Here is a 19,245-nt window from a genome sequence, read left to right on the forward strand (position 1 = left end):
ATACATATTACTTATAAAATTATATATAAAATATATATAAAATATAATATTAAATACAGATAAGATTTGCCACAGAGTTAAATTTGACTCCATATATTATGTATACCTCATTGCCTAATTGACGAGAAGAGAATTAATATAACTCATGTAGCCCTTTGCTCTAGATTAATTTCAAAGTACTGAGGAACCACTAGTATCAATGTTGTGTTATATACTTCTTATGCTCCGATATATTTGTCCCTTTGTGTGAAACTTTATTTTATGGTTGAATCTGCTACCGTTGTATTTTATAATTTATATCTATTAAAGTTCCATGTGTTTATTATTTTGATGTTTCACTCTAATCAAACCTTTATTTTGTAGCAACTTACCTATTTTTCAAAAATAATATTTAAACTACTAAATTTTAAAGCTATTAAGCTTATTATTTTGGATTGTTTTAAAATAAAACCTGCCATAGCTATTATGAATATAGAATTTATTAGTGACTGGTAAATTCTTTAAAATAGAATTTAAGAAATTCTGAGAAAGAAAACTATGTTATGTATAAATTTATATTTTTGTCATTGATGGCTAATTGTTATTTTTCCTATGAATATGAGTTAAACTAGCTAATCAGAAAAATCAGTAATCTGAATATAATAATGTATAAGAATCCAATCCCAATTAATACACCAATTCAATTATTTATTTAAAAAAACATATCGAGTGCTATATGCCAAGAATGTGCTAGTAACCAGGACGACAAAGTCAAAAAAATGTCAACTAATTGATTCTGAATTGTTAAGAAAGGCAGACAAATCAACTAACAATACAGCACAGTGTATAGTGAGAGCGCATTTCGTACTTGAGCAGGATCACCTGAGACTGACTTTGAGATCAGGATGGAAAAATACCATGCCAAAAAGGAGACTGAAATTAAGTTACCTAGCCAAGTAAGTGTTAAGGATATTAAGGTTGATTTTACCAAACTTAAAAGAAGATCTATTAAATTTGTTTGTATTCAGCAAAGGGAAAAAAGTAAACACAATAAATTAACCTTTAATAAAAACAACTTACCTTAGTTTGGCATCCCCATCTATAATGCTGAGTGTGACTGAAATGTTACCCCAAAAATTATCTCTCCGCTGATGGATAAGGTTGATTTAAGTAGCGTGACCAGCTAGACAGCTCCAGAAAGTCAAATCTGTGTGCTATTTATTACATATGTTTAGCTATCAGAGTGTAGGGCATTTGTAAAAAGAGTGTCATATTTCCATTTTTAGTAATTTTATATTCTCGAATACGTGGTCTTTCTGCAAAGTCTAGATTGTTTTAAGATTAGTTGAACCCTGAGGGCAGTGCGTATTTTTATTTGATCGTGGATTAGGAAAAATGTGGATAAAGTTTTGCAGCTTGTTCAAAACTGTATCCCATGTATCAATGAAGAAAATATTCCAAAGACGAAAAAAGTAATGTCACTAAAGTGTTTGTATTTTTTTAAGCTGCTTTTATTGGTTTGTATCTCTTCATAAGGAAACGGCTCCCAGTTGGATTCCTCTAAGATTGAATGCTAGGTCTTTCTTGGAATTAATGCGAAATCTCTGTTTGGAAGATAATATGTCTGATAAGTCAGGCTGATTCCAAAAAAAAGAATATATTTTTATTACAGCTCAGTGACCCACCCTCAAGCAGTGGTTAGCAAATAGTCCGTTGAAGCAAACAATGACCCAGTTCCATGCAGAAAAACTTACTGCGTTTCCGAGGGAGGAAAGCAGAGAAGCTTATTCCTGCGTATTACCCAGAAACTTCTGATAAACTCGTTAGAATTTCGTGGGGTTTTTATTTTAAGCATTTTCCTTGTACCCAGGCTTACTGTTTTATAAATCCTGCTTGTTCTCTATCCCCAGATTCATTAGACTCTGAGAAGCTCAGACTAAAAAATGCAGAAAATCTTGGGAAGAATATAAGTTTTCTGTATTTAGTTATTTTTAAACTTTATGCTTTGCACACTGAACTGATATTAAACTAAGAAGAATGCAGGTGAGAACACTTGTTTTAAATATATGCTAATGACTGCAGTTTGGCCCAAAATACACTGCTGTTTCTATATAACACTTTGTTACTGCTGGGAAGATTTTCTCCTAAGTGGTTCTATAGTTAATTATTATCCTCTTCATATCTTCATTTGGATTCTATACTACCATTCAGCACCTTTTCAGGCTTCCAGTATCTAGCAAACTAGTTCGTAGTTTTATTACCTACAGTGAAAAGATTTAGAAAAGAAATTAAGGACCATTTTCTTCCCAGATTTGATTTTCATGCCTTGGAAAACGTTTCAGAGAACATTAGAATTTCTAATATCTTGTTATATTACCTTGAAAATTGGAATTTAAAATAAAAGCCAAGACTTTGAACTAAATAGAAAGAGTGAATATAATCTAAAAACCCAACGATGATTGGTCCAACCTCCATGAAATGGAAATGAATGAATAGAAATTTTCAACATAAAAATTATTAAAACAACTTTTACACTTTTACTTATGGAACCTGAGGGTAGTGGTAAATGTTTGCTTTATCTGTTGTGGGACTTAAGCTAAATCTGTAGAGCCAAAAAAAAAATAGATTATTTTAAGCTGTTTTATACTGTACCTTGTTTTTTGCTTAGTGTTGCAATAGAACTAGGAATAAATTATGCCAACAGATTCTATGCATGGAATTCCTTATAATTGTCTCTGAAGAAGTTGTGGCATGGTGAATCTGTCAGTCAATAGACCAATTTCTAAACTTTCTTCATAAGATAACTCTACAATATGCATTCGAGAGGAAACTGAAGCTCTTTTGATCTCTAGTTTCTCCTGTGTTAAATGAGGAGAGAAGAAAGAGAAGAGGACTGTGGGTGAAGGGAAGTCTTTCAAGTATTGATATTTCATGATTAGGTACAAACCATGATTCTTGTGTTTAATTTTTTTCTATTACATTTTTGTGTGATTGGTCTTTTTCAGCTAGCAGGATGCCTGCTATATATTGTCATCTATAAGGAAAACTGAATGTTGAAAAATTTTGTGTCTCCTGGAGGAACACTGAAATGTTATTTGCCGTTAAAACACAACATTACACTACACATGAACACAGTGTATCTATTCCACGACAGGGAACACAACTCTGGCAAAGTCTATAGTGATGAATCTCTACCTACACATTCCTTATTATAATTTGCACTAAGAGCTTGTTTCAAGATTGGACAGGAACAATGTAAGTTCTCACTTAAGACTAATTAAAAAGCTCAACCGAGGATATATGGATCAAGTAGTTTATTATTTAAAGGATATCTTTCAGATGTTCATATGTTGCTAGAGATTGGTTATATGCAGGAAATAAGTCATAAGTGTTTGTAAAAGTAGTAACAGTCTAGCTGGCTGAGGAGAAAGACAGAAAACATAAGTGTAAGCTGGGATGATATATGGAATGATAGAATCATACATAGTGTAAAGTGGCAGTATGACGAAGCAAAAGTCGAAGCTTCCAAAAAGTCCAAGTAGTATTTTTCTCTCAGGTGATCAAATGTTTGGAAAGAGCTGTGACAAAAGACAAAAAAAAAAGAACAACAACAAAAATGAGCACTGTTGAGGATACAGAGAAAAGGGAACTCATACACTATTGGTGAAAATGTAAATTAGTACATCCGTTATGGAAAGCCGTGAGGTTTCTCAAAAAACTGAAAATAGAGCTACATGCGATCCAGCAATCCCATTACTGGATGTTTATCCAAAGAATGGAAGTCAGTCTGTCAAAAGGATACCAGCACCTCTATGTTTATTGCAGCACTATTCATAATAGGCAACATATGGAATCAACCTAAGGGTCCATCACAGACAAATGGATAAAGAAAATATAGTAGGTGTACACAATGGAATCTTATTCATCCATAAAAAGAGTTAAATCCTGTCATTTGCAACAAAATAGGTACTGATGGTCATTATGTTAAGTGAAAGAAGCCAGTCACAGAACAACAAATATGACATGTTTTCACTCTATGTGAGGGTGAAAAATGTTGATCTCATAGAGATGGAGAGTAGGATAACAGTTATCAGAATCTGAGAAGAATAAGTGTGGGGAATGAAGAGATACTGGTTAATGGGTGAAACACACAGTTAGAGAGAAGGTATAAATTCCAGTGTTCCCTAGCACAATTAATGACAATTCATTGTATATTTCAAAATAGCTAGAAAAGAAATCATAAATGTTTGAGGTGATGGATATCCTAAATGCCTTGATGTGACCATTACACATTGTGTACATATATCAAAATACATGTAACCCATAAATTTGTATGTTTAATATGTACCCATTTAAAAAAAATTAAAAACAACTGTGAGGGTCTGAGATTTTACCCTACCTACAAGCTAACAAGTTAACATGCCAGCTTCACAGATGCTGGGAGAAGTAAGGTTTCTGGTTTAGGGAAAAAGTAATGTATTACTCAAGGCAAAAAAAGTTCGCCTGAGCAGAATATTTGTGTCAGTTTCTCTTGCACCAAAATCCCACAAGGGCAATGCAGAATGGTTTCAATGAATGTCCTCACACAAAGCAGGGTGAGCTTTGGAAGAGAAACCTTGAGCATAGGGAACCTGAATCTGTAATAATATGCAATAAGCATGTTTGCCCTTCGCTCCAGAGGTAAACACTGTCTCTATCTTTCCAGGCTACAGGCCAGCCTACCCTTCACCCTAATGGGAGACACTACCTCTGCCTTCCATGGCTGCTTCCTACATAGATGTTCCTGCAAAGATCGTTTGGAACAAAGGCAGCAGGTGGCTGTTCTAAGACTTGTAAAAATGGCGATAGACCCACACAAATTTGTCTTTCAACAAGTTGTAGGCACTTTAAGTTCAGCAATTCAGAAGCAGACCTGGACCAGAATGGTGTGTTTTAAGTATGTCATGATCTATATGTTGCAAAATGGATAATCTTAGATGACTCTAAGGTGATGGAAATAATTAAATTTTATTTTGGTTCAGGAAAATGGCATGATACAATTCAATAGCTATGTGCATTGAAGGTAAAATTTTCATAATAAATTTCATTCTTTTCTGTTGATGAAGGTAAACTACAAGAATTCTATTAAATTGTAAGCTTAAAATTTGAGATATAAAAGTAGCAATAAGTAGCTAATATAGATTATTTATATAGGCACCGTATTGAGACATGATTTTCTTTATGATTTTTTTTTCTTTGAGACTGGAGTCTGGCTCTGTTGCCCAGGCTGGAGTGCAGTGGCACAGTCTTGGCTCACTGCAACCTCCGCCTCCTGAGATCAAGCAATCCTCCTGCTCCAGCCTCCCAAGAAGCTGGGATTACAGGCAAGTGCCAACATGCCTGGCTAATTTTTTTTTATTTTAGTAGAGACGTGGTTTCACCATGTTGGCTAGGAGGGTCTTGATCTGATCTCGTGATCTGCCTGCTTCAGCTTCCCAAAGTGCTGGGACTACAGAGGTGAGTCACGGCGCCAAGCCATTTTTTTTCTTTTGAGACTGCAGTCTCACGCTATTGCCCAGGCTGGAGTGCAGTGGCACAATCTCGGCTCAGGGCAACCTCCACCTCCTGGGTTCAAGCAATCCTCCTATCCCTGCCTCCCAAGAAGCTGGGATCACAGGCATGTGCCACCATGCCCGGCTAATTTTTGCATTTCTTTGTAGAGTCAGAGTTTCACCACATTGCCTGGGCTGGTCTTGAACTCCTGAGCTCAGGCAATCCCCCCGCCTCAGCCTTTCGCCTTTCAAAGTGTTGGGATTACAGGCATGAGCCACCATGCTCAGCCTGAGACATAGGATATTTAATGAAAACAAACAAACCAGTAGTTACAAGGAAGCTGATTGTGAAAAGCTTTCCACCAGTGCACATGCATTGAGTGCCTGTATACTGAGTGTACATTCTAGGCTTTGGGAAATTGGGAGAAATAAGAGAAAAGAAACCACATAAATATTTTCTACATTTTGTCCAGTTAGAAGGAGAAAATGGGAAGGCAATGTTGTGCCAAATGCGGGAAAAAAAAAAAAAAAAAAAAAAAAAAAAAAGTCGGACATGTTGTAGAATAGTCTATCAGTGTTATGGACATGAGAAACAAATGAAAGCTAAAATGATAAAAGTTTCAGAGAACACTTGACATCTAACTGAGCCATGAAGGAAAAAAGATGATTTAAAGAGGCAGAAAGAAGCAGCAAAAATGACATAAAAATTAAAAAGCACAGCATTGTAACTATTAAGGGGAGTGACTAAAAAGGGAAAATATCATCGCTTGAAAAGATTTATACAGTGTAGAATTGAACTGTAAATGACCTTGATGGAATCTGGCTGTACTTGGACATTCTCTGGTGGAAATTAAGAGCCACGGAGAGTGCATTTTGCCACAAAGGCTCGTTAAGCTTATATGTACACAGTGGCCTCTTGTACAATGTAATTCACAATGTGTCCACATGGTACAGTAATTTTGTAAATTTTGCTAAAACAACATTTTTGTAGCCCTACTTTTGGAAATTCCACTGCCAAAATAACAATGAATAAATACATAAAACAAAATGAAAGACTTCAGTTCCCTCAGAATCCTGGATGTTTTTGGAAAGAAGGTAAAATATTAAAATCATTGGTCACGATTATAACTGAATTAGGTAAGATACCATTTGTGTTTCTTTAGATTTTCAGGGCCTCAGATGTCACTCTTCCTTTTACTATGCTTGTGAAATCTTCTGAATTAGATTGTATTCAACTTTTAGAAGTTCAGTCATTTACTTTTTTTTATCTTCTTAATTTTTGAAAATGCCCAAGAAAAATTCACAGGACTTAACAAAATGTTCTACGTGTTTCTTATTTCCCTGGATGGAAATCTCCCACCAAATGTGAGAGCCTATTCTTGGGCTCATCCTTTGCTGACTGAAGTGGGTACTGTGGTGATCTGGGGACACTCCTTGTCTAGGACAGAAGCCCTCATTCCCTCTCCTTCAACAGAGCCCATATTCAATGTGGGGGTACAAAGTCTTTGAAGGGCCAACTCAGTTCCTGAGATCTCCACTGGGCTTCCATTAGCCAAGAAAATGTGCTCGATGATGGCAAAGAAGAAAAGCAGTTGAAGCATGCGGGGCAACTGCAAGCACACCTGTGAGACATTGCCACCCAACAGCAACAAAGTCAACTTCACAATAAAGCTAGTCATACGTTTCTGGGTGTTCCCATGCATACCAAAGTTATGTTTGTGCTACACTGCAATCTATTAAGTGTGCTCAATCGGTATGTTCAAAAAACGGTGTACATACCTTAATTATAAATACTTCATTGTTAAATTATGTAAGTAATGAAGGGAGCCTTCAGCAAGTCATAATCATTTTCCTGGTGGAGGCTCTCACCTTGGTGTTGATGACTGCTGGTTGATCAGGCTGATGGTTTGCTGAAACTGGGGTAGCTTTGGCAATTTCTTAAAATAAGACAACAATGAAGCTGATTGATTCTTCCTTTCACGAAATATTTCTTGGTAGCATGTGTTGCTGTTTGATAACATTTTACCTACCATAGAACTACTTTCAAAATTGGATTCATTCCTCTCAAATCCTGTTTTGCTTTATTGACTAAGTTTATGTAATATTCTAAATCCTTTATTATCATTTTAACAATGTTTACAATGTCTTCACCAAGAGTAGATTCCATCTCATGAAATCACTTTTTTGCTCATTCATAAGAAGAGACTCCTCATCCATTAAAGTTTTGTCATGAGATTACAGCAGTTCAGTTGCATCTTCAGCCTCCACCTTTAAGTTCTCTTGCTGTTTCCACCATATCTGCAGTGACTTTCTCCATGAAAGTCTTGAAGCCCTCAAAGACATCAATGAGAGACAGAATCTACTTCATGCAGATTCCTGTTAATGTTGACATTTTGACGTTCTTCCATGAGGCACGAATGTTCTTGATGGCATCTGCAATGGTGAATCTTTTCCAGAAGGTTTCCAATTTACTTTGTCCAGACCCATCAGAAGAATTACTATCTATTGCAATTACAGCCTTATGAAATGTATTTCTAAAATAAAAAGTTTGGAAGTCAAAAATACACCCTTGATCCATTTTTTTGCAGAATGCACATCCTGTTACCAGCACAGAAATTATGTTAATCACCAAATGCACATCTACATCAAATATCTTGCGTATTCTGTTACATTATCAATGAGCAGTAATGTTTTGAAAGGAATCTTTTTTTCCCTGAGCAGTAAGTGTCAATAATGGGCTTATAATATACAGTCAATCATGCCATAACAGATGTGCTGTCATCCAGGTTTGTTGTTCCTTTTATAGAGCATAGGCAGAGTAGAGTTAGCATAATTTTTAAAGGCTTAGGATTTTCAGAATGGTGAATAAGTATTGACTTCAACTTAAAGTGACCAACTTCATTTGCCCCCAACAAGAGAGTTGGACATCTTTTGAAGCTTTGAAGCCAAGGACTGGCATCTCCTCTCTAGCTATGAATGTCCTAGATGGCAACTTCTCCCAAGAGAATGTTATTTCATCTACGTTGAAAAGCTGTTGTTTAGTGTTGCCACCTTCATCAATTATCTCAATTAGATCTTGTCAACCATTTTGCTGCAGCTTCTGTATCAGTACTTGCTGCTTCACTTTGCACTTTTATATTATGGAGATCGCTTATGCTCTTAAACTTCATTTAAAAACCTCTGCTAGCTTCATACTTTTCTTCTGCAACTTCCTCACCTCTCTCAGGTTTCGTAGATATGAAGAGTTTTAGAACCATGCTCTGGATTAGGCTTTGTTTTAAGGGACTGTTGTATCTGGTTTGATATTCTATCCAGTCCACTAAAACTTTCTGCATAGCAGCAGTAAGGCAGTTTCACTTTCTTAACATTTGTGTGTTCATTTGAGTAGCACTTTTAATTTTCTTCAAGAAATTATTCTTGCCGGGCGAGGTGACTCACGCCTGTAATCCCAGCAATTTGGGAGGCCGAGGCAGGTGGATCACCTGAGGTCAGGAGTTTGAGACCAGCCTGGCCAACACAGTGAAACCCCGTCTCTACTAAAAATACAAAAATTAGCCGGGTATGGTGGCGTGTGCCTGTAATATCAGCTACTCAGGAGGTTGAGGCAGGAGAATCACTTGAACCTGGGAGGCGGAGGTTGCAGTGAGCCGAGATCACGCCATTGCACTCCAGCCTGGGTGGCAAGAGCGAGACTTTGTCTCAAAAAAAAGACATTATTCTTGCATTCACAACTTGGTTAACTGTTTGTCCAAGAGGCTTAACTTTTGGCATGTCCCAACTTTCAACATGCCTTCCTCATTAATCTTAAACATTTCCAGCTTTTGACTAAAGTGAGCGATGTGTGACTCTTCCTTTCGCTTGAACACTTAGAGGTCAATGTAGGGTTATCCAGCAATCTAAATTTCGTATTGTTCTGTGTTGGGAATAAGAAAGCTCGAGGAGAGAGGTAGGAGAAGACCCTGTCAGTGGGGCAGTCAGAACACACCGGGCAGTTATCTGTTAAGCTTGCTATGTTACATGGATGTGGTTTGTGGAGTCCCCAGACAATTAGAATAATAACATCAAAGATTATTGATTACAGATCATCACAACACATACCATAACATATAATAGTAATTTAAAAGTTTGAAATATTGTGAGAATTGTCAACATATGACAGAGACATGAAGTGAACACAGGCTGCTGGAAAAACAGTACTAATGTATTTGCTCGACACAGGATTGTCACAAATCTTCAGTTGGTAAAATATCCCCACAATACCTGTGAAGCGGAATATAGCAAAGTACAATAAACCAAGGTTCTCCTATATTGACTGGGGAAAATTTTGTTCCAGACTGAGGAGCCACGTGTACCAGGGCCCTGCCAGGAAGTGTTGATTAGTGACAGATTTAAGTGAGGTGCCCCTGTACTTCCCATGCAGGTAGAGATGAACCTGTCATGAAGAGCCAGGGACACAGACAATCACTAGAAGGCAGAGGCAGTTGTTGTTTAGCAGAGGTACTTGCCTTAGGCAAAACTGCATCAAAAAACATTGGAAAATAATGTCATATGCCACAACAGCATCATGTAATACAAGAAATAGTGAAATTTTATACACACACATACATATAATGTCATAAAATTAATATTTTCTTTTGGAATAATGAACAGAATCCATTAATAAGAATTTAGTATTTGACTGTAAAGGTTTAATTTTAATTATGATAGGTTATAATGTCATAAAATTAATATTTGACGCTGTGAGCTACCTTGGTAAGTGCAGATAAGGCAATGGGGTGGAAGATAATGCTACAATGAGGTAAAGGGTGAATAGAATGAAAAGATTTAGGGGCAAAAATCAGATCTCTCCAATAGGGCAAATTGTTCTCACAAAGGAAGTTCCAGAATCTGTTTTAGAGAATGCAAGAATGTAGTGCACACCAGGCCGTTCTTGAGCTACAAGCTTATCACTTATGCATTGATACTTATTAGTTCATTTACTTTTCCTTTCAAATGTTTACATCTTTTGTTTCGGCCTGAATATGGCCCCCAAAGTTTGCATGTTGGAAACCTTATTGCCATTGCAACAATAGTGAGGTGGGAGCTTTGGGAGGTGACAGCGTCATGAGGTCTCTGCCCTCATGAATGGATTAGTGCCATTATGGTAGGAAGAGGGAGCCCCGTAGAAAGATAAGATTGGCCTTCGTTTGCTTTCTTTGTGTTGTGTGCTCTTTTTCGCCTTCCATCCTCTGGCCAGGACCTTCCCCAGGTGCCAGCATCATGCTCTTGGACTTTCCATCTTCCAGAACTGGGATAAATAACAAATCACTTCTGTCTATAAATTACTCGGTCTGTAGTTTTCTATTATAGCATCAGAAAACAGGCTAAGACACCCTTGTATTAGTTTGCTAGGATTGCCATAATAAAATACCATAGATTCGATGGTTTCATAAGTAGATGTTTATTTTCTCATAGCTTTAGAGCCTGAAGTTCAAGTTCAAGCTGTCAACAGGTTGGGTTTTATTTGAGGCTTATTTCTTTGGCTTGCAGAGAATACCTTCTCACTGTGTCCACGCATGGCCTTTTTTTTTTTTTTTTTTTTTTCCTGTGAGCATGATCCCCTGGTGTGGCTTCCTCTTCTTCTAAAGACGCTAGTGCTTTGGACTAGGGCCCCCCTCTTATGACCTCATTTTACCTGGATTACCATCCTAATGGCCTAATCTTCAAACACAGACACTTTCGGGGAAACGCAATTCAGTCCATACCAATCCTTATTTTCCTTCAACGTCTACAGAAGACAATTGAACCATCAGTATTATTTTCTTTTGGAATAATGAACAGAGTCCATTAATAAGACTTTAGTATTTGACTGTAAATTTTATGTACTTCGTAATTTATACCAGGTTATCTAATATTTATCATTTGTATATTTATCATTTTATATATTTTTATCATTTTACATATTTTGTAATTTATACTGGGTTATCTAATATTTATGTTCTTCTGAATATTGGTCATGATTAAGGGTCTTCAACATATTTTTTAAATGAAGAATCAATATGATTATATTTATTATTAGAAGAGTCTCTGAGATACAATCTGCTACAAAACTCTTAGTGACTTCCATTCCCTTTAACTGGAGTTTAAGATATGTAAAGTGGTGAGAGACTGAATTGACCACATAGGTAAAGCCTGGGTGTCAAGGAACTAGAGAACATTCTAAGGAAGACACAAGTATCCATTGAGATGCTGAATTTCAATTTAGGAAAGAAATCAGTAATTAGGTCGTAATTTTCAAAGTGGTCATAACTAAAGGGCATAAGACTTACAGTGAAACATTTCCAGGGAAATGAAAACTAACCAGAAGTAAACATTTTTATTTCTTATGCTTATTATAAAATTATTCAAAACAACAATGTTTAGTCAATGTAAAGTGTTTCTAAACTAAACCTTGTCTTAAAAGCCACATCACTACTAGTTAATGAATCATTAGGAAAAAAAAAAAAAAAACACTAACATAGAATCATGTAAAAGTAAGTGAATATTTATAGCCATGCATTAGAAACTCTTGAATCTTTTACAACAATGCCAAAATGTGAATGAGAAATTATTGATGGGATCCATAACCCAGTAGGTGAGATAACCGTATCACTCCGATTCAGCCTTTGTTGATGCCTGTATTTCTTGTAGTAGATATGAAGAGCCAGGAGTGACACTCACAGTGCCCTCCACCCCCTTGGAAGTGTTATACTCATTCACTTGTCCACATCTTGTGTTCACATAGGAACTCTCGCTGCAATGCTGAAGGTGGCCCGGCACAAGTCACAGCCTGCTTTGGACGCAGCAGTTGGGGGTCCATGGAGATGTCTACCTGAGGCCAGCTGGAGCGATAGATGCTGCTTCAGGTAAGTTGAAGTTCCTTCTCGTGGGGAATGTAGGCTCAGTTTACTGGTCGGGTTCTTAGCGAGGTTATGCAAGCTTCTTAGTCTCATGAGGGCTGAGGAGCCAGCCTTGAGTACTCAGGCTCTCTAGCTTCCTGGGCTCCTAAACAATGCCTGGGCCCACCCACCTAGCTTCCTAGACAGTGTATCTAATCACAGGCCTGTAATGCTCTCCAAACTGTTTTCTTGTGTTTTCTAAATATACTATTGCTTCTGGAGTGCTAATGAGAAGAATAAAAAACAAGTGACACAAATACGCTGAAATAGGTTGGACAGCTACATCCAGCTACGAGAGAAGAACACCAAGTATTTCAGCCACCTTGGCTCTGGTGGAGCTCTTATGTTTTCTTTCGTGTAAGATAATAATAATAATGGTGGAAGGAATGTCTTTTTGTATTCATGGTATTTGGGATTCAAATGTAATTACAGATTAGAGTTATTTTTTTTCACTGTCTCATGGAAACAGATATTGTGCTAAATCAAGAAAATTACATAAATAGGGAAAATGTCCTATTTTAAAAACCCTAACATTTACAAGAGTTGCCTCCAAAATTTATTATTTTTATCCCAGAGTAAACCAGGTTACTTTGAAAAGCAAAGTCAGGAAGTCTCCTAAGGCCCACATCATGAATACTTTCTATCGGCCATTTTATGACCCAAAATAGCACTCATAATATAGTGTAGAAAACACTAGAGATCTTAGGTTATTTGAATTTTACAAATGCCAGGGTGGGTTCTCGGCCAAAATATTTTTAGCTTAATTCATCAGTATCCTTCAACAGAGCCAGGAATCAAAAAAAAAAAAGTTAATTCAGGAAAGGGTTAGTACTTACGTAAAATTAGTATTTTATTTCACTACCATACACGAATGATAGGTAGCTTAGATTACCATTCAGCAAGTAAGGCATTTCTTTTTTTTTTTTTTTTTTTTTTTTTTGAGACGGAGTCTCGCTTTGTCGCCCAGGCTGGAGTGCAGTGGCCGGATCTCAGCTCACTGCAAGCTCCGCCTCCCGGGTTTACGCCATTCTCCTGCCTCAGCCTCCCGAGTAGCTGGGACTACAGGCGCCCACCACCTCGCCCGGCTAGTTTTTTGTATTTTTAGTAGAGACGGGGTGTAAGGCATTTCTATAAAGGGGACAGTGAAGAAGCCGTTAAGAAGTGTTAAGATGGACTATTCAAAACTGCTTGTTTTACACTGACAACGGTGAATATTTGTCAAATAGATGCCCTCAAATGAAAGTTTGACCAAATATTAAGAGTTTTTCCAAGGTAAACCTGCATCCAAGTCTTTAATATATTTAAAAAGATAAATAGACTGGGCACAGTCACTCACGCCTGGAATCCCAGCATTTTGGGAGGCCAAGGCGGGCAGATCCCTTGAGGTCAGGAGTTTGAGACCAGCCTGATATTCGAGACCAACATGATGAAACCCCATCGCTACTAAAAATACAAAAAGTTAGCCAGGTGTGGTGGCACATGCCTATAATCCCAGCTACTAGGGAGGCTGAGACTGGAGAATCATTTGAACCCAGGAGGCAGAGGTTGCAGTGAGCCAAGATCACACCACTGCACCCCAGCCGGGGTGACAAGAGTGAAAACTCTGTCTCAAAATAAATAAATAAGAAGAAATAACAAAATAATATATTAAATACTATTTTTCAGTAAAGGTTATGACATTTAAAACTTTCCTTTAATATCATAATACATAGGCCCTTAGTGACTTAGGAGAATGTTTGGGTAGGTGCAAAATAAAAGCTGCTTTATTTAGCTAACTAATCAAGTAAGTGACTTTCAATTTGATGCAGCTGTACATACAGTGAACATCCCACATCACTGAACAGTTAATGCTACCTTTTATCCTTTATCATTTTCTTTATGAGCTAAGGGATTGCTCATTCAGATTCTTCTAATCCTCATAATACCTGGGCCATTATTACAAATCCTTGCTGTTCAGATAGCATCCAATTTCTTATGAATCTCATGAGTATTAAAGATATCTTGTTAAATGAAAAAGGAGGTATCACATCTTGCCTGGAATTTCATTTGCAATTCAATAGTTTAAGTGCTAACATAAAGAGAGGGCTCACTTGAAATGCACACTAATGTGTTTCTTTCTCTATCTGTAGGTATGACACATTTAGAGGACTATCTCTCATTCAATATGCAACAACCAGAAAAGTATTACTTTTGAGCCCTTTTTCTTATCATGAGTAAGACTAAATAAACTAGAGAATAGGGGGTAGGGAGAGGGATTAAAAGAGTTTGAAATTCTAAGAGATATACATATATGCAATCAGTGCAATAAAATGTGGAATGTGGAATGTTGTAGTTGAGACAAGTTTACTTAAAATAGCCAAAATATACTTATGCTTATGATCATACTTCAGTATAAGCATATATATGGTTATATATATATGCTTATATATATGTTTACAATGAAATATGATCATAAGCATAAATTATATATGCTTATATATGCTTATATTGAAGTATGATCATAAACATAAGTATATTTTGGCTATTTTATATATAGGCATAGATATACAGCTGTTATAATATATATACATATATACATATGCTATAATATATACATATATACATATATACTATTATTATAATATATATACATATATACACATATATATAAGCATATACCTACAGCTATTATTACCAGAGAGGGGGAATAAAGTTTGAAGCCTATGCAGTTATCAAACCAGATAGACACTGACAGCATCATCAAATTCAGTCATCATCTAATTTAGGGTTTGCCGTATTTTAGATTTGAAAACTAAATTTTGTCAATCTACTAGAGTTAGATTGATATATAGCCTGTATCATATTCAGTGGTCTTAAAAACTATAAGGGGAATGTCAAGCTAATCCTAAGTCTCACACTACTTGATCATCACGTTATATTCATGTAGGAAAAATGAATGCAGAAACAAATGATTATTGGAACATTGCACAGTAACATCTAAGCAAAGGGAATATTACAGTGACTAATGTTTTATGTACCATTTTCACAGAGACATATGTGACAAGGAGAACACAATGCTTGCATCTTTACCAAGAAAATTCTTGGATGAACAAATATATACTTTGATTTCTGAGTTCAATTTAATAGATATAATACAGGTCCTATTACTTTAGATTCCATTCTTTTATTCAGAAAATTATTTAACATTTCTTAATTACTATGACTTTCTTGTTAAGTTTAATCTAAAGAGGGTCACCTTCATTAAATATTGGGAATTTCAAATGATTGTATATATTAATTCCTTTCCCTAAATTATATATCTGAAATCAAAGGAGCGTACTAAATATTCCCATCGAAATATTTCACATGCCTCAAAAACTTGACATACACAGATATAAACTGTTCCCTGTTGAATCCAGTTCCATGTCATTATAAAATGGCAGATAATTCAGTTCAGGAAATAGTGAAGCCAGAAAGTGAACTGGAATCTAGTTCATTCCAGATTCCACCAACCTGTTTCCTATTCTCCTCATCTTGGTAATGACACACTTTCCTTGGTACTTAGGCAAAGAACTTAAAATTTTTCTCCACATCTTCTTTAGATTTAGTGCCTTTGATAACTTTCTCATCCTGATAAAGAATATCTATGAAAAATACACAACTAACGTAATATTTCTAGGTTACTGTCTGAACCTTTCCTTCTAAGATCTGGACAAAGATAACAATGTCTGTTATCTTCACTTACCTTCAAAATTATATTGGAAGATAAAAGTAGAAAAATTAGGCAATAAAAATATTTAAAAGTATCCAGATTGGAAATGGATGAATAAAAATACTTCTATTTGCAAATGGCATATTCTTGCATATAGAAAATAGTACAGATTACACTAAAACTTACTACAACTAAATAGAAAGTTCAGCAAGATTGCAGGATACAAGATCAATATTCAAAAATCAGTTTTCTGTATAGTGGCAATGATCAGTACATCGAGGAAATTACAAAATCGTTTCAATTTACAATAGCATTGCAAATAATAAATATGTAAGAATAAATTCAGCAAAATATTTGCAAATCATTTACATCAAATAATATAAAACATTAGTGAAATTATTATAAAAAGACATGGATAAAGGGAAATATATCTCATGTTCACAACTAAGAATACTTACAATCTTAAGATGGTAATATTCATCAAATTGATCTATAAATTTGACATAATCTGTATTATGATCACAGCTAGCTTCTTTGTATAAATTGACAAATGATTCTAAAAGGTATGGAATGCAAGGAAATGTATGGAATGTAATGGAAATGCAAGGAATACAAAATATCCAAAACAATCTTGAAAACGGAAAACAAAGAGGACTAATAGTAGCATATTCCAAAACTTATTACAGTGCTGCAGTAATCAAGACAGTGTGTCACTGCCATAAAGAGAGACATGCATGTCAAAGAAATAGAATACACACTCCAGAAATAAAATTGTACGTTCATCTTCAATTGTATTTTTGAAAAGAGTGTCAAGAAAATTCAGTGGGAAAATAACAATCTTTTCAACAACTAGTATGGGGATAACCACATGCAAAATAATAAATGTGGATCCCTGCCTCACTGTGTCCAAAAAAATTAACACAAAAGAAATTGTAGACTCATATTTACAAGAAAAAAATCAGAAAACTCTTAAAAGAAAACACAGGATAAAATCATAATGAACTTAGGTAAAACTAAGTTTTAATAGACAACAGTAAAAGTACAAGCAACAAAAATATACATAAATTGGCTTTCATCAAAAAAATTTTAAAAATTATTCTTTGAAGACAGCATCAAGAAAGAGAAAAGCCAAACAATGAATAAAACACATTATTGGCAGATCTTAGCTATAGGCTCCCTGTTGCTGCTGTAGCAAGTTAACACAAACTTAGTCGGCTAAAAGAACAACAAATGAAATATCTTAGATTTCTGGAGGTCAGAAGGTTGCGTTCCACCTGCATCTCTGGAATATCCATTTCTTTACCTTTTCCGTCTTAATAGAGGCTGCTCACATTCCTTGGCTTGTCTTCCAGGCAGCAGTTGCCTCATTTCAAACTCTGCTTCTGTCCTCACGTATTTGTTGTAATCTCCTGTACACTCATTTCCCTTCTAAGCACCCATATGATTATCCTTTCCATCTCAATATCCTTAAGTGAATCAAATCTTCAAAGTCTGTTTTGCCATATAAAGTAACATATTCAAAGGTTCTAAGAATTACCATGTGGGCACCGTTAGTCAGGGGAGGGCATTCTGCTCACCACACATCACCTATCTGGACTTTCATCCAGGATATGTAAAAAATACTTGCAACTCAAAAATCAAAATACTTATGGTCCAATTAAAAGGTAGACAATGAGTTTGTGCAGACATTTCTTCAATGTAAAAATAGCAAGTAAACACATGAAAAGATGCTTAAAGTGATTAACCATTAGGCAAATGTGAATAGCAACCACATTGAGACACTTCTTCATAACCATTTGACTATCGAAAAGAGATCAGACCTCCAAAAAAAATTGTTTGTTTGTTTGTTTAGAGGGAGACAGTTATAAATGTTTGCAAAAATGTGGAAAAATTAGAACCCTCAGATATTGCTTAAGGTTACATGAAATTTTACAGCCACTTTCGATAATAATCTAGTCCTTTCTTATAACATTCACTATAGTGTTACCTCTTGACACAGTAACTGCATTCTGGATATATACTCAGGATAAATGAAAACATGTTCACAAAAACTTGTTCACATATGTTTTAACATTGTTATTCAGAATAGTCAAACTATAGGAAAAATGCAAATGTCTATCAACTGATTAATAGATTAACAAAATGTGGTAAATTCGTACAATGGAATGTTATTTGGCAATCTTAAAATTAGAAGCACCAATACACATGTTGACATGGATTAACCTTGAATACGTTATCTAAGCAAAGAAAGCCAGTCTTAAAAAAGCATGTGTTATGTGATTCCAGTTATAGGAAATGTCCAGAATAGCAAACTTAAAGAGTCAGAACGTAAACAAGTGTCAGCCTAGAGTTGGAGTGAGTGAGTTAATAGAGAGAGACGGCTAATGGATATGGGCTTTCTTTTGCAGTTAATGAAAATATTCTAAAACTGATTGTGGTAATGGTTGTATAAATCTGTGAATATACTAAAAGCATTGAATTACACAATTAAAATGGATGAATTATTTGATATGTGAACTGTATCTCAAAAAAAGCTGCTTAAGAAATGGAGAAACATGGAAGGTTTTCACAGTCAAGAGGTTGCTGAAGAATTTGATAAAATTATAAAGGATACTTAGTACAAGAGAACTGTGGCCATACAGAATTCGCTTCTACATTCATAAATTAATGGGGGTGGTGGTAGGAAAATAAGTTTATAAATATTACTGTCTTTAAAAACACCTCCTATATCCTTTAACGCCAATCATAACATTTCCAGAACAATTTTCCTCATCCTTCAGAAAAAGCTTGGAGGTATTTCTCCAAGGTGGCATTAGTCATTTGTGTCACTGAAGCCTTGATTCTTTTCCTTGAATTGATTCAGTTGTTACTTCAACATGTATTTATTCAGTACATAAATCCTAAGTAACCAACTGGAGGTGGAAGGTAAAATAGTGAGCGAATGCAGGTATGTTCCTTACCTCTTGGAGTGTCCCATCAAGCACTGATGACAAACATTGTTCATTCAACGATATTGACAAAAGTATCACTGAAAAACGAATTTAGAGTTTCTGTGGAAACACAGGCTGTTTAGGGACTGGACTTCATAGGAGCATATTTCTAAAGAAAAATGTGTTCATTGGAGAAT

This window comes from Macaca fascicularis, chromosome 18, assembly GCF_037993035.2.
Source record: "Macaca fascicularis isolate 582-1 chromosome 18, T2T-MFA8v1.1".
NCBI lineage: Eukaryota > Metazoa > Chordata > Mammalia > Primates > Cercopithecidae > Macaca > Macaca fascicularis.